The sequence below is a fragment of the Desmodus rotundus genome, chromosome 3, assembly GCF_022682495.2.
Source record: "Desmodus rotundus isolate HL8 chromosome 3, HLdesRot8A.1, whole genome shotgun sequence".
Lineage (NCBI taxonomy): Eukaryota > Metazoa > Chordata > Mammalia > Chiroptera > Phyllostomidae > Desmodus > Desmodus rotundus.
The window spans coordinates 66770943-66797577 of record NC_071389.1 but is presented as its reverse complement, the minus strand read 5'-3'; the positions used below and the strand labels follow the sequence as shown (position 1 = coordinate 66797577).

The 26635-nt window shown below is 39.1% G+C and overlaps 1 protein-coding gene and 1 pseudogene across 17 annotated transcripts in view; one reads left to right on the top strand and one right to left on the bottom strand.

The window, feature by feature from the left end:
• LOC112309151 (activated RNA polymerase II transcriptional coactivator p15 pseudogene) overlaps positions 1-20689 on the bottom strand; it is a 56867-nt pseudogene extending 36178 nt beyond the window's left edge. The window contains exon 1 of the transcript XR_002975217.1: positions 20567-20689. The product of XR_002975217.1 is annotated as an activated RNA polymerase II transcriptional coactivator p15 pseudogene (transcript). The remainder of the gene's footprint in view (positions 1-20566) is intronic.
• Positions 20690-20950: 261 nt separating this feature from the next.
• ZNF644 (zinc finger protein 644) overlaps positions 20951-26635 on the top strand; it is a 110754-nt gene continuing 105069 nt past the window's right edge. For 3 of the 16 annotated variants that reach the window (XR_006656209.3, XM_045199613.3, XM_045199617.3), the window contains exon 1: positions 20952-21287. The gene's annotated coding sequence lies outside the window, so the exon portion shown is untranslated. The other 13 variants (XM_024565543.4, XM_045199610.3, XM_071220957.1 and 10 more) reach the window with 10 other exon arrangements.

The window sequence follows — 26635 nt, the reverse complement described above, 5'->3', positions numbered from 1 at the left end:
CTTAGGCATGGAAGCCTGAAAGCAGGGACCATTCTACCTAGACTACCGCGTGTTCAGTGCCATTAGACACTTCACACCTGAGCTGAAGGGGCTCAATATGTAGGTATTGGATGAATGAATGAACGAAAAAAAATTTTTGATGTGTCTGATAAAATGGTGGAGTAGATGCCATAGAAAATCTGAACACTCAAAGATTAAAGAAGATTCTAAAAAATAAGATGTATTCAGAGAAATGAGAAGACCATTCCTTCACTTGCGCTGCTGACTTGTGCTGGAGAAGACTACATAATGTTTCAGAAATGGTGTCACTACTGATTCTTGGTTCCTAATACCAACAGACACACCAATGCCGAAATGCTGAGGACGGGCTCACCCACTCTCAACAGCAGCTATTTCAAACTTGTTCCACTATCCTCAATTTTTGTGCCTACCTCTCAGGTCACTTTGTGCTGAAAGGCTTGCTGCCAATTTTACAGAGAAAATGGACAGCATCTAGCAGAAGAAATAATCTCATCTGCTAGACATGGCAACTAGAAATACATCAAATGGGAGTGTTAATACTTCTTCCATTGTTTCTTTTTTAAAAATTTAAAAAGTTTTATAGAAGTTCTTAATTGAAACTCTTACTGAAACAATAAACTACGCGTATTTAGAGTGTACAACTTGGTGAGCTCTGACATACATCTACAACTCCGAAGTCATCACTACAATCAAGATAACGAACATATCCATCACCACCAAACATATGCTAATGTCCCTTTACAATCTCTTACTGTCTATTCTTCCTCCCCCACAATAGGCTACCACTGATCTGCCTTCGGTCACCATAGATTAGCCTGCATTTTCTAGAGCTTTATATAAAAAGAGTCATACAGTAAGTATTCCTTTTGGGTTGTTTCCAATTTGGGGCCATTACAAATAAAGCTGCTGTACCATTTTTGTACAAGTCTTTGTTGGGATATACCGTTTATTTTTGGTAAATATCCAGGAGCGAAGGGGATGAATTATATTCACTATATTGTGGGTATGTTTTAACTTTTAAAAGAAACTGCCAAGCTTTCTTCAAGGTTGTTGTACCATTTTAGATTTTCGCAATCCATGTGGGATTCCAGTTGCTATACATCTTGGCCAACAGTTTCATGGGCAGTCTGGTTACTTTTAGCCATTCTCACGTGATATCTCATTGTAGTTTTAACTTGGATTTCCCTAATGATTCATGAACATTTTTTCCTGTGCTTATTTGACATCAGTATATCTTCTTTAATGAAGGACTTGTATATTCATCTATTTTTAAAAAGTCAGGTTATTTGTTTATTTATTGAGTTTTGGGAACTCTTTATATATTATGGATATTTTGCCATATTTTGCTGTGTATAAGACGCACCCACATTTTTGGCCCAAACTTTCAGGAAAAAGTCCTTTGTTTTAATTTTTAATTCAATTATTTATTTGTTTATATTTAGAAACAAAACTGATTATTGTATTCCAAGGTATCATTTTGCAAATGGATATTGTCATTGCCTTCTAAAGTTACACTTTTAATGCATAAGCGTAAATAAAAGAATTAAAACATTTACATAGTCCTGGTTGATGTAGCTCAGTGGATTCAGTGCCAGCCTGCAAACCAAAGAGTCACCAGTTCTATTCCCAGTCAGGGCACATGCCTGGGTTGTGGGTCAGGTCCCCAGTAGGGGGTGCGTGAGAGGCAACCACACATTGATGTTTCTCTCCCTCTCCTACACCCTCTCTAAAAATAAATAAATAAAATCTTAAAAAAAATTTAAAAACATTTATATAGATACAGAATTAGTACTACCCATGAATATTGTGCATCTTTGTCTTTCCCTCAAAAGTCTGGGCAAAAAGGTGCACATTATATACAGCCAAGTACGGTAAATCCTTTATCAATCATATGGTTGCAAAAAACTTCTTCCAGATTGTAGATTGTCTTTTCATTCTCTTAAAAGAATCTTTCAAAGATTCTTTTCTGACCATGTATTTGTGGGTTTATATCTGGACCCTCTATTCTCTTCCACTGATCTATTTGTCTACCATAATGCCACACTGTATTGATTACTCTTTTCCATGCCAGTTATGTCATAGGCCACTTACCAGCCTATGAATTTGTGTTTTCTTTGGATCAGGTTCCCATCCATGGTCCAGTCAGCTGCACCCAAGTGTTAGAGGGACCAGGCTTGCAAAGTATAAAGCAGGCCTGCTGAGGTCTATCTCTACATGTAGGCTCAGAACAGGGCAGTTTCCTACTTTACTATATGCTCTGGCTGTACAGACACCATGCTCTATCCCGAAAACATCCCACTCTCTCTCCCACACCCAGTCTTGCTCCCTTCAACAAAATTTTCACTCTGTAGATCTTTAAAATGCAAATTTGATGACATAATTTCCTTTTAAAAATCTTGATGGTTACCCATTGCCTTCAGGGTAAAGTCCAAATTTCTTGATCTTTGAGATCTGATTTCTGCTTCCCTTCCAGTTTCTTTTCTTGTTTTTTATTTTTAATTTTTATTGTATTTTTTTCTGTTACCATTTAGTCCCCTTATACCTCCCTCCCCACAATCATTACACTGTTGTCCATGTCCATGAGTGCTTTCCTTTTTTAATTTTATTTATTTATTTTTTATTCACTTACAATTGTCTGCATTTTCTCCCCATCCCTCCACCCCACCCCAGCCAATCCCACCTCCCTCCTCAACCTCTACCGCTCTTTCCTCTTTGTTCAATCCCTCCCTTTAACCTCCTCCCATCCCCTTAGCTGTCATCCTGCTCTCCATCTATGGGTCTGTCCCCATTTTCCTTGTTAGTTCAGTTTGTTCATTAGATTCCACATATGAGTGAAATCATATGGTGTTTGTCTTTCTCTGACTGGCTTATTTCACTTAGCATAATGTTCCCTAGGTCCATTCATACTGTCACAAAGGGTAAAATTTTCTTCTTTTTTAAGGCCAAGTAGTATCCATTGTGTAAATGCCTCATAGTTGTTTGGTCCACTCATCTACTGATGGACATTTGGGCTGCTGTCACATCTTGGTGATTGTGAATAACACTGCAATGAACATAGGGGGACTTATGTTCTTTTGAATTAGTGTTGTGGGTTCCTTCAGATATATTCCCAGAAGTGAGATTGCTGGGTCAAAAGACAGATCCATTTTTAATTTTTTGAGGTATCTAAATACTACTTTCCACAGTGGCAGCACCAATCTGCGTTCCCACCAACAGTGCAAAAGAGTTCCCCTTCCTCCACATCCTCACCAGCACTTGTTGTTTGTTGATTTATTGATGATAGCCATTCTGATAGGTGTGATGATATCTCATTGTGGTTTTAATTTGCATTTCTGTGATGATTAGTGATGTTGAGCATCTTTTCATATGTCTATTGGTCATCTGTGTGTTCTCTTTGGAGAACTGTCTATTGAGGTCTTTTGCCCATTTTTTAATTGGGTTGTTTTCTTGGTGTTGAGTTTTGTAAGTACTTTGTAAATTTTGGATATTAACCCCTTATCAGATGTATCAGTGAATATGTTCTCCCATTCTGTGGGTTGTCTTCTTATTTTGTTCATGTTTTCCTTTTCTGTGCAAAAACTTTTAGTTTGATGTAGGTGCTATCTGTTAATTTTTTCTTTAGTTTCCCTTGCCTGGGGAGGTATAGCTGATAAAAAATTGTTATAAGTGATGTCTGAGATTTTCTTGCCTATGTTTTCTTTTATAATTTTTATGTCTTTGGGTCTAACATTTAAATCTTTGGTCCATTTTGAATTTATTCTTGTGTGTGATGTAAGAAGATGGTCTAGTTTCATTTTTCTGCATGTATCTGTCCAATTTTCCCAACACCATTTATTGAATAAACTATCTTTAGCCCATTGTATGTGCTGGCTTCCTCTGTCGAATATTGATTGACTATAAAGGTGTGGGTTTATTTCTAGGCTATTTATTTTGTTCCATTGATCTATGTGTCTGTTTTTATGCCAGTACCATGCTGCTTTGATTTCTGTGCTTTATTATATAGTTTGATATTAGGTAATGTTATTGTTGCAAATTTTTCAGGGTCACAGTTGCTCTTTGGGGCCTTTTGTGGTTCCATATAAATGTTTGAAATGTTTGTTCTAGTTCTGTGAAGTATGTCATCGGGATCTTGGCAGTAACTGCATTTAGTCTATAGATTGCTTTGGGTAGTATGGGCATTTTAATGATGTTAATTCTCCTATCCATGAACACGGTATGAGCTTCCACATATTTGTATCTCATTCAGTTTCTTTCTTCCATGTCCTATAATTTTCCAAGTACAAGACTTTTACCTCCTTGGTAGGTTTATCCTTAGGTATTCCTTCTTCTTGACTGATTGCTGTGGCTAGGCCTTCCAGTATTATGTTGAAAAAGAGAGGTGAAAGTAGACATTCCTGTGTTATTCCCAATCTTAAGGGGAATGCTTGTAGTTTCTTCCCATTGAGTATGATGCTGGCAGTGGATTTGTCGTATCTGGCCTTTACTATGTTTAGGTATGTTCCCTCGATTCCCACTTTGCTGAGTTTTTATCATAAAAGGGTCCTGGATTTTATCAAATGCTTTTTCTGCATCTATTGATATGGTCACGTGGTTTTTATCTTTCTTTTTGTTTATGTGATGAATCACATTTACTGATTTGCAAATGTTGTACCAGCCTTGCATTCCTGGAATAAATCCCACTTGGTCATGGTGTATGATATTCTTGGTGCATTGCTGTATTCAGTTTGCTAATATTTTGTTGAGGATTTTAGCATGTATGTTCATGAGGAGTATTGGCCTGTAATTTTCTTTTTTTAGTCGTGTCTTTATCTGGTTTTGGAATTAGGATAATTCTGGACTTGTAAGATGAGTTTGGGAGCCTTCCCACCTCTTGAGTTTTTAAAAATAGTTTGAGTAAGAGAGGTGTTAGTTCTTCTCAGAATATTCGGTAAAATTCACCTGTGAAGCCATCCAGTCTGGGACCTTCCTTTGTTGGGAGATTTTTGATTACTGCTTCCATTTCACTAGGTGTAATCTGTTTATTCAGATTCTCTGATTCTTCCTGATTTAGTTTTGGAAGATTGTATGTTTCTAGGAATTTATCCATTTCATCTAGGTTGTTCAGTTTCAATTCTTTCCACTCCCTACTCTCCATTCCTGTGCTATGCTCTAGTCATGTGATTTACTTGCCATTCCCCAATATGATGCACTCTCTTGCTCTCCTAGTCTTTTTTCATGTTGCCCCCTCTGCATAGAGTACTCCTCCCCCACCCCGAACTTTCCCCACCTAGCTTTTAGAAGTCTTTTATGTCTCAGCTTAGATATAACATCAGTTCACTTAAGCAAATACTTATAAAGCAACTGTTAATAATATGAGTCAAGAACTGTACTATAAGTAAGGGATGTGATATGAACATCTAACATGTCCTCATGTAGTATATAGTCTAGAGGAGGTGGATATTAAATAAGTAGTTATAATAAAATTTGTATCTACAATGATATAGAAAGTAAAATATAATTAAATGATGTTCCCTGACAATACATTTCAACTATAATACACCTGCCCATTAACTCAGGTCAGTTGAAGTTCCTAACCTGGGACGGGCAGAGGCAAGTTTGAATGGAAGAAATGGGATTCTGCATTCCCAGTATTCTTATCTAATCTTTCTGGGTTAGGCAGATGAAATGGATGTCAAGTAATGGATGTTCCTGGAAACAGTGCTGTGATTCTGGAATTCCCAACTAGCTGTAAGACCTACAATCATTCCCAGTATATTCAGGCTGGAGAAACCAAGGACCAGGGGATCACTCAAACTCCAGCAGAGACCAGGCGAGATTTTGATTGCACAACCAGACCCTCGGAGCTGTAGCTAGCAAACTATGTAGGCTCACTCCCGTCATTTCATCAACTTCACAGTGATATACCTTTGTAATTTATGAAACTGAGTTTTGGGGCCCCATTTTTCAGTTATAGCATCATTTACTACACACACAAGTGTAAGAAGGGAAAACATAGAGTGCTATGTGAATGTGAGCTAAAGAAGTGGGGGAAAGCCTCTCTGAGAGAGGGATATTTAACTGAAACTTGAAGAACGAGTAGGAGTTAGCGAAGGTGAAGGAGTGGGAAGATGGTTCCAGGCAGAGAGAACCTTCTCCAGGAACTCTTCCTTTCTTCCCCAGACTGACTTAGGTCCTCCTCCTGGGTGTTTCCAAGGCCCTACAGAGTGCTTACTCCTATCCAAACTTAACACACGTTTCACAATGGTTTTTTCCTTTGTTTATCTCCCTCCGTTAGACTCTAAGCTCCTTGAGTTCAGGAATGAGTTTTTAGGACCCATTAGCCATATCAATTCCCTTTGTGTGAAGTAGGAAAGAGGAATTGGAGAAAGACCCTCCCTATTTTAGCAGGTGGATCGAAAAAGGTGACAGTCTATGTAGAAGAATTAGAAATAGACTGATATAGGCCCTTGGGTACAGGATTGCTTTATGAAGAAAGGCACTTCTGTGGGAAGAAGATGTCATCCTTCTCAGAAGAAAGGCTCAGCCCTGCACTAAGGGGCGTGATTGGGTGAGTAGAGAACACGCTGGATGTTAGATTTCCACTCATTGCTTGGCTGAGTGTCTTTGTGCACTGCACAGGCTCCACAACTGTACGTAGTGACCCTATTGATTTTTCACTACAGTCTCTGCAGTGACCAGTACAGGGCCTGGCATGTAGTAGGTAAATATTTTAAAAACAGTCCATAGAAGCCCTGGCTTGGTTGCTTAGTTGGTTAGAGCACAGTCCCAAAACACCAAGGTTGTGGGTTCAATCCCTGGTCAGGGAACATACAAGAATCAAGCACAGAATGCATAAATAAGTAAAACAACAAATTGATGTTTCTCAATCTCTCTTTCTTTTTCTCCCCCTTCATCTCTCTCTCAAAAAAAAATCAGTAAAAAAAACCCCCAAACAATCCAGTCCATGGGAATAAAAACTTAGACTAGGGATCCCAGTGCTGCCTTGGTATCATGTGTATTCGAAATTGTTAGCTATGGATATGGAGGCGTCTGGCCAAAAATGGTTGTGCCATGTGAGAGGCAGTCATTTCCAGCAGAAGGCTTGCACTAACCTCTGCAGATAGCTTGGCATATCAAGGGAGAGATGAGGTAGCTGGTAGGACCTGTTCCTGAGGACACATGAGAATCCCTCAAGGAACTGTGCAGGGGAGTTTAGGGTCCTGCAGCAGAAAGTAGTGTCAAAACCCAGTGAAGGTTACTTCTGGGTTACTTTAGTTGCAAAGAAAGAACTTGGATATGAACTATCCTTCAATGTTCTGTATCCCTTGGGAACTTTGCTCAATTATCATAGCCTAACCAGAGTATAAATTGAGAAGATTAAAACTTGACAAAGTTTTGAACTTACTAAGTAATGATATACTTGGGTGACTACCAAGTTTATGGAAGTCAATTTACCAAAACAGAAATTAGAGTAGTATCTTGAAATGCCAGGCAGTTATTCTAAGATATCACTGATTGAAGGATATGTTATTATTTTGTGAACTGCCTAAGAAAGAAAAAAAAGCCCATTATAAATTATAATTAGTAAAACATTTTGATTTCAAAGATGTTACAGTACTAAAATAGTGTTATAGAATTGATTAAATATGGATTATTAAATACTCCCTTTTTTGGTTTTAATATATTGTTGTAGATCTTTAAGGAAAATAAAAGTTATTTTCCTGCTGAGAGTAGACTAACATTTCAAGCTCTCTTGACAGGTACATCTTTGTGGCAGAGTGTAGAATGCTATCAAAGTTTTAAGACACCATCTATTAAAACCATTTTTATATAATACTTTGGTTGTTATGCAGGTGATTTTGTATTCCTGGCATGCTTCTCTGTAGAGGAGGGAGAGCACTGACCAATCTGCCTGAATTGTCCATTATGTTTGGCAGTCAAAATTTTTACTCTAAATTAATATATTAACATGTGATTTATACCCTAGTCTCTTTCACATTTCATGCATTTGAGCTTGATCAGTTCTGGTCTAAATGATGCTTAATCTGCAAGCTAAGAGCCAAGCCCTAGAGGAAAATGACTCTGCAGCATTCTCATCACCCCATGAGACACTGGTTGAACAATAAGCTGACCTCTTTCTTTGTTAATTTTAAAAAGCAAATGGCATTTTGAGCATGTGACTTTTAATCTGTTTGACCTTAAGATATTTGAGAACTGAATGTGTTCTATTTACTTTCACATTGTCCAAACGCCCAGTACAATGCCTGAAACATTGTAGACACCACATGAATATTAGAAGAGAGAATGGGTCTATATTTTCAGTGTATCTTTCAGGTCTGAGTGGAAAAGGAATAAATTCATCAGTCGCCTGGACACCACAGCCATTCTGTGTTGAGAGTGAGGTATGACAATCAAAAGGAATCTGACAGAGGGTTTGTAAGAGACATTTTAGTGTCCTGAAATAAAAAGAGAAATGGACAAGAAAAATAAATGTGACATTATCATGTAATATTTTAGACCTGTATTTCTATTTCAGATTCAATGTTTCCTAAATCTATTTTTAAAGGTTGCAACCACCATTCTTTTCCTTCTTACAACCTATTTAGAAAATCGAAGTAAACAATATATAATAGAGATTTTAAGTTTCAATTTGAAGACATTTAATTTCATTTACAATTAAACTACAGACATTGCCCTGATTGGTGTGGCTCAGCTGGTTGGGCATTGTCCTGCAGAGCGAAGGGTCACTGGTTTGATTCCTGGTCAGGGCACATGCTTGGGTTGCAGGTTTGGTTCCCAGTCAGGGCATGTTTGAGAGGCAAACTGATTGATGTTTCTCTCCCTTTCTTTCTCCTTCCCTTCCTCTCTCTCTAAAAATAAATAAATAAAATCTTTAAAAACAACTAGAGATATCAAAGACCAATTTCCAATTATTGCCATGTAGTTAAAGAAACACATTTGTACAACTATGTCTCCCAATTATTGATTACAAAGGAAATTAATACATATAATGCAATGTTTTGGCTTACTCTTTTATAGTCATTTTCTTCAGAAAACCACATGGGATGGTTGAAATTACAGATGCCCTTTTTTCCATGGATGGATCTCAACCAAATATTTTGGAACATCTGGAATCTTTCATTCCAGAAAAAATAAACAAGAAAGGCATTTCTCAAGTTTAATGTGTGTGCAAGATTGGAGAAGGCCTGGTGATGGCTTTCTTCTTGCCAGAGAAGACTGGCTGGTTAGTTGCCAAGAATCTTTAAGGAGTGGCATTCACCTAAAACCTTGACTTGTCTCTCAGCCTGCAAGTCCATTTGTATGACTCCGTGTTAGGTTTCCATAGTTGATCAGACCCAGTTGCTATTTCTCCTTCTTTTCATTTACTCTTGACCCCACTGCAGTGGGCTGAGCCTTGTTCCTATCAGGGTCACCAATGATCTTGTACACCCAACAGACACGACTTACCTTTCATAACCTTTTTGCTACATTTACACAGGGTGTGCAGAAATGCTGCTTTGTGCTCAGCAGTCCCATTTCATTTCTCTGGGGCATATAGCCAAATTTCCCAGCCTCTGCCTGAAGTTAAGTGGAGCTGAGTAGTGGAAAGTGGGGAGTGATATGTGCCACTTTTGGGCTTCTCCACTTCAATGTATCGCACTCATGATTCTCCATGTGTGTGCTCTCTCTTTGCAGAGGGTCCAGTAGAAGACTGAAAGACCGTAGGGAATGGCAAAACCATATAATGGAAGGACCTCATATGCCTGAATAACTGCTCCCAGGCCTACCCTGTCCTTCCTACTGACTGCAGTGGAGTGTGACATGAATAAGAAATAATGCATTACAGTGTTAAATTATTGAGATCTGGGGTTATTTGTCATAGAAGTAAGCTGTTACTAATACTCCCTAGCTTCTGTAATGTCACACTCTTGCCCTCTGTCCCTTCATTTCTTATTTTCTCAAAAATTTCCCTACTAATTTCTTAAATAATTTTTGTCTAAGTTTCCATTACTCACTGTTTTCTTTCTCTACATGTGTTCTGTGAAAAAGCTCATATACTTTCATAGTCTACTTCTGATATGCTGACAAATTAGAGTAATAAATGTGTTCCTAAATATTAAATATAATTTTTACTAAACATATTTATAGTAAATCTATTTTGTAACATGTTTTATGAGATTTTGTTTTAACTATGATTTTGAAATCTTTATTACTTGTTTCCTCATCTTCTCCATTCCCTGGTAAATTGAGAGTTGATATCTTTTTGTCGAGTTCTTTTATTTAACTATAAAACTTCTCATTTATTCTAATTCTGCTTATTAAATAAGCACAAGGAACTGTCTTATTGCTCATTTTACTGACAGTGCCTAGCACAGTGCCTTGCATAGAGTAAATAATCAGTGAATATTGTTGAATTGAACAGAATCATTTGTTGCATACCCAGTATGTATAAGGCTCTGTGCTAGGGATAGTGTGAGACAAAAATGTATATATGAGGTGTGATTCCTGTTTACTTCTTCATATCTCTATATGCAAAACATCCTCTCATCCCCACCCCAATTAACAAACATATTGTAACATTTGCAGTTTTACAAATGAGACTGACTTACAGTTTTGGTACTCAGAGGGGAGTGCAGAACCAGTAAGGTCCTAAGATAAATTCAACATTTATTACTAGGATAGTGGGTTAATCAATGCTTTATTTTTTTTCTTTGCCTGGAATTCAGAAGTATTGGAATATGTAATATTACCTGTTTTTATCCAATATAAAGTTGTATTTTCTTTTTGATTAGGTCACTTGAGATTATATTTTACTTGTACATTTTATTGGGTAGTTCCATTCACTGGAATAACTAATAGATTCATATATTGTGCTAATATTGTCAGATTTTAATATATTAACAACAGCCAGGTCTTGCTTTTCCTTTCTTTCTTTTACTTTTGTGTGTGTGTGTATGTGTGTGTGTGTGTTTAAAGATTCTTCATTAGGTGAATTCAGCAGAGAGTACATGCTCATTGTGAATTTTTTCCCAGGGTCAAAGTTTTTCATATCTTGATTTTCATTTTTAACTAGAATTTCATTGTAATGTCTTTAAATATTTTGGCATTGAGCCACATAACTGGGTATTAGATTTTTCCAGTTTACCTGCTTTCCCCCCTGCCCACCACTATATGTCAGCTTATTCAAACTTTCTGCCCTTACCAAGTTTTCTCCCACTTGCTGAATTTTTTTGACATCTATTTTGTTTATAAAGAGTTTCATCGACTATTACCACTTTTCCTATAACAATTATTACTATTACTTATACTACTACTACTATTTCGCTGACATTGCAATTTAGTTGCTGACTTCTAGTATTGTATAAACAAACAGCTTCATTAGTGAGACAAATGCCTGGTCATGACTGAGTTGTAAGTGGTTCTATTTGCTTGTGTTGTGATCTGTCTGCACATTAGTCAGTGGTATAAATTTACAAGACAGTTTTTTGTTGATATCTGCTTTTGTAGTAATATAATGTAGTCAGAATTTCCATAGTACACAATACTTTTATTTATTTTTAATTGTGAATCAAATAGTAAACTGAGAATGTTCAATTTAATGGATTCCATAGATGAAATGACCAAAAAGATATGCCCCATTGACTGCAAAACATACATATACATTTATATTTAATTCTTTATCCATTTATGTAAATGAAGAAAAAGAGACATTGCATTTTTAATGAGCCCAAACAGCTGTGTGATTGAGAAAATTACCTAACTTCTACAATAGGAGGGTATACACAACCCATACAGGGGGCACACCTCAAGTACCCAGCTCAGGTGATAGAGGAGGCCGTGCCACTGGACACCTACTACATAAGGCTACTCTACTAAGACTGGGAAACATATCAGCTCTGCCTAATACATAGAAACAAACACAATGAGGCTGCCAAAGTGGGGAGACAAAGAAACATGTCCCACATGAAAGAACAGAGCAAAACTCCAGAAAAGGAACTAAACAAAATGGAGACAAAGCAATCTACTAGAGGCATATTACAAAACACTGGTTATAAGGGAAACCGATATGGTGGAGGAGTGAGTGGAAGCTACACTAACCTCCTCCCAGGACCAAGCTGGAATTACAACTACATTGTAGAGAAATCATCTGGAATAACCAACTGAACCATAACTGGAGTGAAGCCTTATAACCATGGACAGACAGAAGAAACCTCTTCACCACAATGTGACTCGTATGGATTGTGGAAGAGATGCGAGAGGAACGGCTAGGTTCCCACAGGTGGCAGCTGAAGGGCCAGAGGGAAATTTTAGCAGCCGGGCGGGGGGCTTCTCCCTGAGAAGTGTGGGGTCTAACCCCAAGCTGGGCTCCCCAGCCTACAGCGCCAGAGCTAGAAAGGAATCCAGATAACATCCAACCGTGAAAAGCAGCGGGGTTTCTGTCTGCCAGGGAAGGATGACTGGAGACACAGAGAGCCTCTTAAAGGGACAATACATACAATTTCATTTGCATCCACTTATACTGGGCTCCAACAGAAGGAGAGCAGATTGGATTAGAGACACTTGAGAAGAGCCTGGTGGTCATGGCTTTGAGGAGAGAACCGAGGGAGCAGCTGCCAGGATCCCTATGCTGAGTCATTCATTGCCCATATTATAGGAGAAAACTTGCTCAGGCAGAGCAGTGTCCTCCAAGTGGCATAAGCCTGAGGGGAAGCAATAGCCCCACCAACAGGAATTACTCTGCACCACCCTGAGTTGCTTACGCTTGATTGCTGATTACAGACTGACTACATTAACAATGGAAGGAGACACCCACAGACTGTGGATTGCTAGTAGTCTCAAACAGGCTGCTTAGGGCCAGACTGGGACACACCATCTGCCATTACCAGGGGTGGATCCAGAAAGAGAAGACAGTGCACCTGTACAACACCATACAAGATGTAGTGAACAGAGTGACTCTCAGTCAGCCAAAGGGAGGAAAGGACCCACCAAAGAAGGAACCAACAACAACCAAACCCAATTACAATGAGAGCCCATATAAATGGCATAAAGGGCAACACAAGAGCATCAGGTTCAGGAGATTAAGGATACTGCATCACTGAATCCCACAGGTTTCCTACCACAGAAGTCCATACCACAAAGACAGGGAGATCAATCTAAGAAGCAGAAACAAATAAGAAGAGTCACCTGAAATGAGGGGACAAAGAAACCACTCCCAATCAAAAGGAAAGGAGGAATCCCCAAAAGGAGTGCTAGATGAAACAGAGGCAAGCACACTATCAGACACTGCATTCAAAATAATGGTTATAAGGATGCTCAATGAGCTCAGTGAGAACTACTAAGAACTCCAGGGAAGCTACAAGGAACTTACTGCAAAGTACACCAGTATGCAAACGAATATAGAAACTATCAATAAGAGCCAAGAGGAAATGAAGAATACAATATCTGAAATGAAGAATACAGTAGAAGGAATTAAAAGCAGGTTAGATGAAGCAGAGGATCAAATCAGCAAGCTGGAGAACAAGGTAGAAAAAAATTCCCAGACATAGCAACAAAACCAAAAAAGACTCCAAAAGAATGAAGAGGGTTTAAGGGAGCTGCAGGACAACATGAATGTAATAAGATCTGTATTATTGGGATACCAGATGGAGAATAAGAGGAACAAGGATAGAAAACCTGTTTGAAAAGGTAATGACAGAACACTTCCCTAATGAGATGAGAGAAAAAAATCACACAAGTCCAGGAAGCACAGAGGGTCCCAACCAAGATAAACCCAAAGAGGCCCACTTCAAGACTCATCATAATTAAAATAGCAATATTTAAAGACAAAGAGAGAATCTTAAAGGCAGCAAAGGAGAAACAGGTAGTAACATACAAGGGAGCCCTGGTAATGCTAGCAGCTGATTACTCAGTAGTAACACTAAAAGCCCGAAGAGAATGGCAAAAAATATTCCAAGTAATGACAAGCAAAGGCCGGCAACCAAGACTACTCTATCCAGTAAGGCTCTCAATTGAAATGGCAGGTGAAATAAGGAGTTTCCCAGACAAAATAAGGCTGAAAGAATATACCTCCACCAAACCAGCACTGCAAGATATGTTAAAAGGACTGCTTTAAGAAGAGGAAGGAAGGAAAAGAGTGAGAGAGAGAAGAACACAGGTACAAAGGGGAGAAAATGGCAATGAATAAGTACCTATCAATAGGAGAACCAAGATGGCGGCGTAGGTAGACACACTGCGCCTCCTCGCACAACCAGAACTGACAGAGAATCGAACAGCAAGGGGGACCAACACCAAGAAAATAGAAAATAACCATTCATCCAGACTGGTAGGAGGGGCGGAGACGGGCACCGGGGTGGAGAGGACTCGCGTGGCTGTGGCGGGACTGAGACTGGCGGAGTGTGGGACAAATGGCGCAGGCAGTCTGAGCTCTAGCAGACCCTGCGACCCTACATTTGCACAGATAAACCCAGAGGGCCGGACTCAGAGCGGCGGAGAACGGGGCAGGCAGAGCAGCGGGTAGCACTCCGCGGCACCACATTCGCCCACAGATAAACCCGACAAACAGCAGGGAGCGAAGCAGACCGCATAACCCAGGGCTCCAGCTCAGGGAAATAAAGCCTCAAACCTCTGATTGAAAACGCCTGTGGGGGTTGGGGCGGCAGCAGGAGAGACTCCCAGCCTCACAGGAGAGGTCATTGGAGAGACCCACAGGGGTCTAGGGCGTCCACAGGCCCACCCACTCGGGAACCAGCACCAGAGTGGCCCAGTTTGATTGTGGGTATCGGAGTGAAAGATTGAAATCCGGAGGAGAGTGAGGCGGGCGCCATTGCTCCCACTCGGCCCCTCCCCCACGTACAGCGTCACAGCGCAGCAACCAGCATTACCCCGCCCTGGTGAACACCTAAGGCTCCGCCCCTTAAAGTAACAGACGCTCCAAGACAAAAACAAAAAAAAAATGGCCCAAATGACAGAACACTTCAAAGCTCCAGAAAAAATACAACTAAGCGAGGAAGAGATAGCCAACCTATCGGATGCACAGTTCAAAGCACTGGTTATCAATATGCTCACAGACTTGGTTGAATCTATTCGAAAAACAGATGAAAAAATGAAGCCTATGCTAAGAGAAACAAAGGAAAATGTACAGGGAACCAATAGTGATGCGAAGGAAACTGGGACTCAAATCAATGGTGTGGACCAGAAGGAAGAAACAAACATCCAACCACAAAAGAATGAAGAAACAAGAACTTGGAAAAATGAGGAGAGGCTTAGGAACCTCCCGGACGCCTTGAAACGTTCCAACATCCGAATTATAGGGGTGCCAGAAGGAGAAGAAGAAGAACAAAAAATTGAAAACTTATTTGAACAAATAATGAAGGAGAACTTCCCTAATCTGGCAAAGGAAATAGACTTCCGGGAAGTCCAGGAAGCTCAGAGAGTCCCAAAGAAGCTGGACCCAAGGAGGAACACGCCAAGGCACATCATAATTACATTACCCAAGATTAAATGCAAGGACCTACATCCAAGATTACTGTATCCAGCAAAGCTATCACTTAGAATGGAAGGGAAGATCAAGTGCTTCTCAGATAAGGTCAAGTTAAAGAAGTTCATCATCACCAAGCCCTTATTATATGAAATGTTAAAGGGAGTTACCTAAGAAAAAGAAGATCAAAAATAGGAACAGTAAAACTGACAGCAAACTCACAGTTATTAACGGCCACACATAAAACAAAAACGAGAGCAAACTAGTCAAACAACTAGAACATGAGGGTTGTCATTAAGGGAGTGGAAGGGGGAGAGAGGGGGAAAGGTACAAAGAATAAGTAGCATAGATGATAGGTGGGAAATAGACAGGGGGAGGGTAAAAATAGTGTAGGAAATGTAGAAGCCAAAGAACTTATAAGTATGACCTATGGACATGAACTATAGGGGGGGAATGTGGGAGGGAGGGGGGTGGGCAGGATGGAGTGGAGTGGGGGGGGAAATGGGACAACTGTAATAGCATAATCAATAAATATATTTTAAATAAATAAAAAAAAAGTACCTATCAATAATAACCATAAATGTAAATGGATTAAATTCTCCAATCAAAAGACATATGGTAACTGAATGGATAGGAAAACATGACCTGCGCATATGCTACCTACAATAGACCCACTTCAGAAAAAAAGACCTATACAGACTGAAAGTGAGAGGGATGGAAAAAAGATTCCAAGCAAATGGACATTAAAAAAAGCTGAGGTAGCAATTCTTATATCAGACAAAATAGATTTCAAAACAAAGACCATGAAAAGAGACAAAGAAAGACACTACATAATATTTGAGGGAATAATCCATCAAGAAGATATAATCCTTATAACATATATGCACCCAACATTGGAGCACCCAAATATATAAGGAAAATCTTGGAGGACTTCAAGAAAGATATTGATAGCAACACATTCATAGTGGGGAATTTTAACACCTCATTGTCAACAATGGATAGATCTTCCAAGTAAAGAATCAACAAGGATATTTGGCATTAAATGACACGCTAGATTGAATGGACTTAACTGAAATATATATGTGTATATGTGTGTGTGTATATATATATATATATGTAACGATTCACTCCAAAGAAATAAAACATACATCCTTTTCAAATGCACATGGGACATTTTCAAAGATGGACCACGTGGTAGGACACAAAACAAGTCTCGACAAATTCAAGAAAACTGAATTCATATCAAGCACCTTCTTGGATCACAAGGGCCTGAAACTAAAAACCAACCTCAAGGAAAAAACTCAAAAACATTCAAACTCATGGAGACTGAATAACATGCTATTAAATAATGAGTGGTAGAAATGAATGGTTAACAAGGAAGATCAAGGAAGAAATTAAAAAGTTTCTGGAAACAAATGAAAATGAACACACAGCAGAACAAAACCTATGGGACACAGCAAAGGCAGTCCTTAGAGGGATGTTTACAGCAATACAGGCCTACCTAAAAATGATAGAAAAATCTCGGATAAACAACCCAACCCTACATCTACAAGAATTAGAGGAACAACAATAAACAAAGCTCAGAGCAAGTAGAAGGAAGGAAATAATCAAGATCAGAGCAGAATTAAATGACATAGAGTCTAAAAGAACAATTTAAAGGATCAATAAATCCAGGGGCTGGTTCTTTGAAAAGATAAACAAAATTGACAAGCCTTTAACCAGACTCACCAAGAGAAAAGAGAGAAGACCCAAATAAATAAAATCAGAAATGAAAATGGAGAGATTATAACTGATACCACAGAAATACAAAGGATTGTAAGAAATTACTATGAACAACTATACACCAAGAAATTTGACAACGTGGATGAAATGGATAAATTTCTAGAAATATATAATCTTCCAAAATTGAATCAAGAAGAAGCAGAAAACCTAAATAGACTGATAACAGCTAGTGAAACTGAAGCAGTAATCAAAAAAACTCCCAGCACACAAAAGCCTGGGACCAGACGGCTTCACTGGAAAATTTTACCAAACATTTAAGGAAGAGCTAACCCTTATCTTTCCTAAACTACTCCAAAAAATTCAAGAAGATGGAAGACTCCCAAACTCTTTTTTTATGAAGCAAGTATTATCCTAATTCAAACACCAGGTAAAGATACATCAAAGAGGAAAAGTACAAGCAAATATTGCAGATGAACATAGATGTTAAAATCCTCAACAAAATATTGGCAAATCAGATCCAGGAATATATTAAGATCATCATATTAAAAAGCTTCTGCATGGCTAAAGAAAACAGCATTAAAATGAAAAGAGAACCAACTATATGGGAAAACATATTTGCCAATGATACATCAGACAAGGGTTTGATCTCCAAAATATATAAAGAACTCACACGACTCCACTCCAAGAAGACAAACAACCTGATTGAAAAATGGGCAAAAGACTTGAACAGACACTTCTCCAAGGAGGACATACAGAGGGCCCAGAGACATGTGAAAAGATGCTCAGCATCACCAGCCATCAGAGAGATGTAAATTAAAACCACAAGGAGATACCACCTCACATCAGTCAGAATGGCCATCATAAACAAATCAACAAACAAGTGTTGGAGAGGATGTGGAGGAAAGGGAACCCTAGTGCACAGTGGGAATGCAGGCTGGTACAGCCACTGTGGAAATAGTATGGAATTTCCTCAAAAAACTAAAAATGGAACTATCTTTTGATCCAGCGGTTCCACTGCTGGGATTATACATGAATAATCCTAAACATCAATTCAAAAGAACCTAAGCAACCCTATGTTCATAGCAGCATTATTTACAATAGCCACGTGCTGGAAACAATCTAAGTGCCCATCAGTAAATGAGTAGATCAAAAAACTGTGGTACATTTACACAATGGAATACTATGCAGCAGAAAGAAAGAAGGAACTCCTACCTTTTGAGACAGAAAGGATGGAACTGGAGAGTATTAAGCTAAGTAAAATAAGCCAGGCCGTAAAAGACAAATACCATATGATCTCACCTATAAGAGGAACCTAATCAACAAAACAAACAGGCAAAATAGAATCAGAGGCATGGAAACAAGGAACAGACTGACAGTGACCAGAGGGGAGTGGGGAAAGGGATAAGGAGGGAAAGAAGAGGAAGGGTCTTGTTAAGGAACAGGTATAAATGACCCATGGATGTGGACAACAGGATGGGGATTGACTGTGGGAGTGGGGGCTGGGTGGGGCAGGAGAGAGCAGTTGGGGGAAATTGGGACAACTGTAATAGAACAATAAAAACAATTTAAAAAACAGCTTAAAAAACAAACACAAACAAAAACACCCCACTAGTTATAAGGGTGCTCAATGAACTTAGTGAGAACATCTGCATCATAAAAAAGTCCAGTCAAAAATGAAGGAGATATTAACTGAAATGAAGAATATTTTACAGGGAATCAACAATAGAGTAGATAAAGCCAAGATCAAATCAGTGATTTGTAATATAAGGAAGCATAAAGCTTCCAGAACAGCAAGAAGTAAAAATAATAATAAAAAAAATGAGGCTAGTGTAAGGGGCTTCTGGAACAACTTCAAGCATACCAACATTCACATCATGGGGGTGCTGGAAGGAAAAGAGAGAGAGGAAGAAATTGAAAACCTATTTGAAAATGAGAGAAAACTTCCTGAACTCGGTAAAGGAACTATACATAGAAGCCCTGGATGCACAGAGTCCTAAACAAGATGAACGTAAAGAGGTTCACACCAAGACACCTCATAATTAAAATGCAAAAGTTAAAGACAAAGAGAGAATCTTATAAACAGCAAGAGAAAAGCAGTTAGTTATCTAGAAGGAAACTTCCATAAGACTTCCAGGTGATTTCTGAACAGAAACTTTGCAGACCAGAAGGGTTTGGCAAGAAATATTCACAGTAATGAAAAGCAGGGACCTACATCCAAGATTATCTGTCAAAGCTATCATTTAGATGCAAAGGACATATAAAGAGCTTCCCAGACAAAACACAGCTAAAGTTCATCACCATCAAACCAGTATTATATAAAATATTACAGGGTTTTCTTGAAGAAGAAGAAGATGACGACAAAAAATGTGAACAATAAAATGGCAATAAATACCCGCCTATTAACAAATGAATCTAAAACAAACAAACAAAAAAAGATAAATGAACAAGCAGAACAGAACAGACTCATAGGTACAGAGACTATTTTGAAGGTGGCCAGATGGGAGGAGGGTTGAGGATATGGGCAAAAAAGGTGAAGGGATTAAGAAGCACAGATTAGTTGTTACAAAGTAGTCTTGGGGATTTAACATACAGCATAGGGAATGTAGTCAATAATATTCTAATAACCATGTATTACATCAGATTGGTGCGAGACTTATCAGGATGATCAGGTATTTAATGTTTAATCACTGGGGTGGACACCTGCAACTAATACAATAATGTATGTTAACTGTAATTGAAAATAAAAATGATTAAAAAGAAAAGAAAATCACCTAACCTCTCTTTGCCTCATTAAGTTGTGAAATTAAATGAGTTAAACATTGCTTGGTACAAAGTAAGTGCTCAAAAGTGCTAGCTATTATTATCTAATGTAACAAGTATAAACATCTGTTGTTTGGTATCTATTTTTTGCTAATAATGATGATGAAGTCACCATCCTATGGGAAAGAGAATGCTTCTTATTCTTTTCAAATAAGTGCAATTATAGTGTATTCCTCTGAATGCCGATAACATCTTGAGGATTCGGAGGAACACATGATAGTTGCTAAACTAATATAAACTTTTTTTTTTAAATGAGAGAATAAATTCAGAAAAGCCAAATAATTTATTCAGGCAGGGCTAGTAGATTGCTCAGGAACTTTTGGTGCATGTCAAACATGTTAGCAACTTTTGTTTGTTCAGTTCAAAGACAAGGACAACAAATAGCCCCTAATCAGTGTTTCTCAAAGTGTGAAGCTCTGCCCTCAGACTTCCGTAGTGGATCCTTGGTAAAAAGGAAGACTTCCAGAACTCTCTTGGGAGCTACTGATTTTTTGAAGGGTTAACCAATCTCAGGTGCTTCTTATTAAATTTCATTTGGAGACTCACGGGACCTACAGTAATGCCGGGAGAAAGTGTTGTCACAGAATCAATTGGACCAAACCCAGGGCACCTTTTAGGGTAGGCTGTTCTGCGAATCGGGGTGCCACATTTGATGCTTTCCATGGCCATCAACTCCCAAATTTGGTCTCCTTCAGATTCAAAAACTTTCCTCTGCCTTTACTCTACAGTTGTAACTGGCAATCTTGAGTTCTTAAGCTGTTTTCCTCAACAGTAGGAAAGGAAAAGGAATCTTGGCACGTTAGTAATTGTGGAAATCAAATACTGGTCTGTTCCACCTTAAAGGGCCTAGACTTGCCTAAGTATTTGGGTCTTGCAGAGTTTGGGCACCACCATATTTGGAGCGTGCCTACTTTGGGGCGGGAACCTCCTTGAGAGTGATTAGGTCAGCGCTGGGGGAGGTGACCTTGTTTGCCTTCTGGCACCCGACAACAGAGGTCCACTGTTTCTGCTGCTCTGTTTCTCTAATTGGCCCTGACGCTCCTCCACCTTGAAGCTGCCCACGAGCTTCTCGTTGGCCACCCCTGCGGCCGGCAGCTCGGTAGAGGCGGGAAAGCCGCGCGCCTGCGCCGTGGGAACCGGGGCCGGAGGCGAAAAGCGGAGAGCGGAGGGGGGCCGGTGGAGCCGAGTAGCGTACAGAGGAGCGTGTGACGCGGGGACGCCGCGCGCTCCCAACGTCGCCCCGGTTTGACGCACACGGCACCAAACTGTGAGTTTCAGGGTTATTTGGTCGGATTCGCCGGGGCCCGAGTGGGTTTTGGGCCTTTGGACTGTGGCGGCGGCGGGACTGAGGGTGGCGGAAGAAGTTGGGGGACCCGGCCTTTGGCGCTCGGGCCCGGGGAGCTACGCCCTAGGCTGGGTCCCAACCATCCAAAAGGACGCATTTTGCCGCACAGGCTAAGATGGCGGCGGCGGCGGAGGAGGCGGAGTTGGTGCTACACAAGGAGCCCGGGACCCGGGTTCGGGGAGGCGGCGGCCGCGGGGGGCGGCGGAGCCTGAGGTGAGCGGCGGCCGCCGCCTCGGGGCGGGACTCGGCGGAGGCAGTTGGGGGGAGGACCTTTCCACGGCGGCGTCGGAGGATCCGGTAGCGGACACAAAGGGGCTGAGCTGGGCACTAGATTTGGGGGTTTTGTTTAGTCACATGAAGCCGAGCAGCCAGTGAGCAGTAGGGTAAGGGGCCGAGATCAGGCCCGGGCCCCGGCGGCTGGGGAAGCCTGGCGGTCGCCATTGCAACGCACTGAGTAACGGGGCAGTCCGAGAGCAGTTCCAGCCCCTCTGCGGGCTGCTAGGGCTCGATCAGAAGCGCCAGCTCTGGCGTTAACTGTACACATCCTTCTCCTAACGTGGGACCAGGACCGCATAGTCCTCCCCTCCCCCCATTCTGCAAGATCTTATGCCGATAGGTGCCCGGGAAGTAACAGCAAGAGGTAAATCGCTCAAAGTGTTTGGGTTGCCAGGGGCTTGGTGGGTATCCAGCTAAAGCTTTTTGCTTCTCCAGGTCTGATTCCCTGGCCTTTGTGTCCCTGGGAGCTTAATCTCTGCCAGAGGAAAGCAGGTGTGCTCCACTTCTCCCGTGAACCTGAAGATGAGTTGTCCCCGACCCTTCCTTCTCAGTGATTGGAAACTTAGGTGGTGGAGCTAAAGGTTTCTTGTTTCGAGACTTCCGCCGACGACTCTTGTGTTGGGATCCATCCATGGTTTAGCAACATAGTGGAAAACTTTTCTTGAACTGTTTTTAAGTAATATTGCCATAAATTTAGTTGTTATAAAACTTTTTATGTTTAGACTTAAAATTTTATGTGATCATTAAGAAGTACTCAAGAAGGAGTAAACACAGTTGGGGGCCTGGATGATGGCACTCTTTTGTATACAAATTAATAATTTCAACAGAAATACCAAAACACCGTATATTCTGGCCAGTCCTGACTAATGCCAGGCTTGTTGCATCGGGATGATAGATTAGGTTTGCTTTAGTAGAATATTGCTTCGCTGCAGTAGTTACTTTTTTGTGTGTCCTACAAGAAGGAAAACATTTCAAAAAAATAGACAACTCACATTGCTCAAAGAAAGGAATCTGGCTGTTTGCCTTCAGTGCCATGTGTAAGTATCCAGGGTTTGCAATATTCTTTGGTAGGTTTGGTAAGAAAAAATTAGTTTTTATAGAGAAGTTGTAATTTACAGGTGAAACATGAACGCTTGACTAATATTAATAAAATGGTATGTGTATATTGCTGTTAAAGTCATGGCAGTGTAAGTTTTAGAATTTCTAACATGATTTAAAGTTACACTGCGCTTATGTCTACACTGTACTTTGTATATTGGTATTAACTAATACTTGAAGTACAAAATTTGAAAACAACTAGTCTTTTGTTTTGGCCAGGTCACATTAACAAATTAAAATAATTAAAATGATTGAAAGGATACTCAAACACATTGCAGTCAGTAACTTGAGATCTATGTTCAAATTAAAATTTGAACTTTTCAATTTTACTTAAAACTTTTTATTTTCCTTTTCCTTCCCTCCTAGATTTTCCCTGTTAGCTCTTCTCCTAACAGAACAATCTTGTATTAATGAATAAGAGTTATATTAACATTGGCAAAATGTATTACTGAATCATACAGTTTTAGAGGAGAAGGAATCTGGGAGAACAATTAGTCTTCTCTTTTATGCTATATTAAGGGCCAGAGATGATTCTTGGTGGCATAATGGAAAATTGCCTCTCAGCTTCTTCCCCATTGCTCTTTTCTTCGGTGGATATGTTGCTGGGATAAGAAGGCGACTGTCTGGAACTAATAATAGTTAAAAAATAAAACAAGGGAGTGTGTTTGAGAATACTTGTTAAGTAGATACTGTTATATTAATGAGAACTTATGTGAGACTAAGTTAAAAACTCATATAACATGGGATGATTTAGTTTTTAAAGTGATTTTCAGTGAAACAAATTCAGATACCAAATAACAGACATTTTAGGTATTTTACAGGGGTGTTCAGCCTTTTGGTGTCTTTGGGCCACGCAGGAAGAAAAGTTGTCTTGGGCCACACATTAAATACATTGTGACATGTAATCACACAAAAAAATCTCATAATATTTTAAGTAAATTTACGATTTTGTGTTGAGTCACATTCATAACCATCTTGGACACATGCGGCCTAGGGGCCGCAGGTTGGACACCCCTAGAGCAATGTTGTTTCTGAATTTGGGGGTTTTCAAAAAGCAGTTTTGACCCCAAACTTGATAAAGTTCTTTTGAGAAGTTTGAAATAACTATCATTACTACCAGTTATTACATAAGAAATTAGATGCTGAAAGCAGTGGTTCGAGTACCTTTTGTTTTGTAATAGCTTTTTACTTGTGTAAATAAATGGACATGCCACTTTGGCCCTAGATAAAAACAACTTAAGAGTAATTACTACTACAGAGTGGTAGATCTGTAAGATCTGTTAGGAAATTCAACAAGTAGTGAAATCATTTATGGTGGGACACCAGAGTTATCGTTAACTTTGGGTATCACATTAAACAAAAACAGTTGTCTTGAGGTTTTAAAGCTTTTATGGTCATTTAAGGTGCATTTAAATCACTAACTTTTCTAAGAAAGTAGATAAGCTATTTTAAAAAATATTTTAACCCTGTGTGAGTGGATTTAATTACATGCTAGTCTTGTGATCATTGGGAATACAGCCAGATTATTTGTAATTATAAAGTGAGTTCATTACCTGCAAACCTTAACCTATTTTGCAGGTTTAAGTTGTCATCCAGGTGATAAGAGGGAGAGTTTTGTTGTGGTTGAGTTGAGAGTGTTGGGTAGGAGGAGGAGGAGAAAAGAGCGACTGAAGGACAGCCACTAGAAGTAATTGGGGGTTACCTGCAATTTAGAGAAAATTGGTTGTCAGAAAAAATCAGGTTCACTTTTCTCTCATCCTAAATACACTGTTAGTGTTTCGAGTTACTATTCAGACTCTCAGGTTGTGATTCCAAAGGAAAAGAGTGGGTCTTGGTCTTGTAGGAACGCTTTTCTCATAACTGCTTTGCAGGCAGATCTTAAAGCAGCAGTAGTTCACCGAATGTAGAAATTGATATGTTGAATTATGTAGCCCTAATTTTTTTTATAGAACACTAATTTTAGGAGTCCTTTAAAAAGTGTTCCTAATTTTTAAAAAAATTGATAGCTGTATAAAATAAAACAATAAAAGATGGCTACCATAATATTTTGGATAGATACTCAAATGAGCTCCAATTATTTTTACATTTATTTATTAACCTGGTATAGAGAGTGTTTTGTATGTAGAGAATCTGTAAATATTGTACAAAGTTAATGAGATGTATCACTGACTGAAGCAGTTCTAGAAGTAGTGTCTTTTAATTCAGGTTTATTAGAGGGAAATGCTGCTTTTAATGGTGTGAACCATTTACACAATTGAATTTTGAGAGAATCGAGAATAATCAAACTGATTCTAGCACTGGCTCACCCTGCTGGTTGGCTAAAGTATTTCTCTTCCTTCCCATCTTAAAAAACCCAAAAATCATAAAGATCACTTGAGACTGAGAAGGTAGAACACCAAATTCAACAAATACTCTTTCTTCAGGGAGGTGGAGTCTCCATGAAAAATTGTTTTTTTGTTTCAAGAGCCTCAGTTGCTCTGATGTTTAATTTTTTTTCTTAGATCTGCCAAAGTTGAACTATGGAGTTATTGTCCTCTTTGAATTTACCAGGAACTCTTATATGATTATGGAGAGTTGGTATGCTTTTCTTTTAAATTTAGGACATCCTTTGATAACTGAGAGATGTTAGCAAGAAAAACAAAAGTCCTGTGAGTAACTTTCCAGGAGGAGAAAAGTGCAGGATTTCAAGGAGAGAAGGAGCATGTCAGGGCAGAAGCCGCAGCAGTGCACATTTCTCTTGAAGGGGGCGAAAGTGAGATTGGGTTAGGGTTATTGTCTCTAAGAGACTTCCTTTACACTCTCCCTCTACTAATTTTTTTCTACTCCTGTCTACAAGCTGTAGCTTTCCCATATTATTTGGGATTCTAGGAACTGTGATCTTGTAAGTAACTTTGTGAAAATTATAGATGTGATTTGTTCCTTGAAATTGAAGTCTATTAAATAGAGATTGTGGTGCAGTTGAATTTGGTTGGAGAGATAAATACAGATTTTAGGTATTGCCTTTTGCCTATGTATTGAAGTTGAAAATACAACTTCTAAGTTTCCTGTACAGAGTCTGGAAACTTAAATGTTATGAGCCAAAAAGGTAATTTAAAATAAAAAAAACCTAATAAAGTATTAGGGTTAAAATAATTCATAGTCTACAAAGCATATTTACCTGTATATTATCAATTATTTATCAAAATTTTAAAAGATTAACATTTTTATCCTTTCATGGAGTTTATCCTTTTACTCAAAAGCTAATGCATATCTTTTTCATCAGTTTCTTGAGGAAGGTGTCAAATATAACTAGTACTTATAAAACACCATGTATTGGGGAGGGATGATTCCCAATTGTCAAATGATTTGTGTATGTGGATAAAACCTTGCCAAAGTAGGAATTAATTGCCTGTTGCTTACTTGTCACTTACCAAATATTATACACACAGACTCACAAACATACGGGTGTGTGTATATACACACACAGAAAATCATAGTTGCATTTATAACTATGTATATATAAATAAAGAGGCAGAATGAGATAAGGTTTAAAAGTGTAAGCCTTGAAGTAAAATTGGTGGGGCTGAAATCTAGCTGTGTGAGTGAGCACTAAGCAAGTAGATTGAATGATAATACAATGTATATAATTCATGTAAAGTCCTTACTTTCAAAATGGGTGCTGAGTAAATATCATCTTTTGAGTAATAATAGTTATTACTGTTGTTTAATTATTTTTTCTACAGTAACTTGCAATTTTCACCTGCGAGTGATTTGAATTTGTATACTTTTGCCAATGTTTCATTTTTAGACTCCTGTCTACAAAGGCAAGGTTGTTATAAAGGAAGTCAGAGGTAGGTATCACACTGCCTTCTCCAGTTTTAGCAATTCATTATTTTAGGAACACATTCCCTTTTATG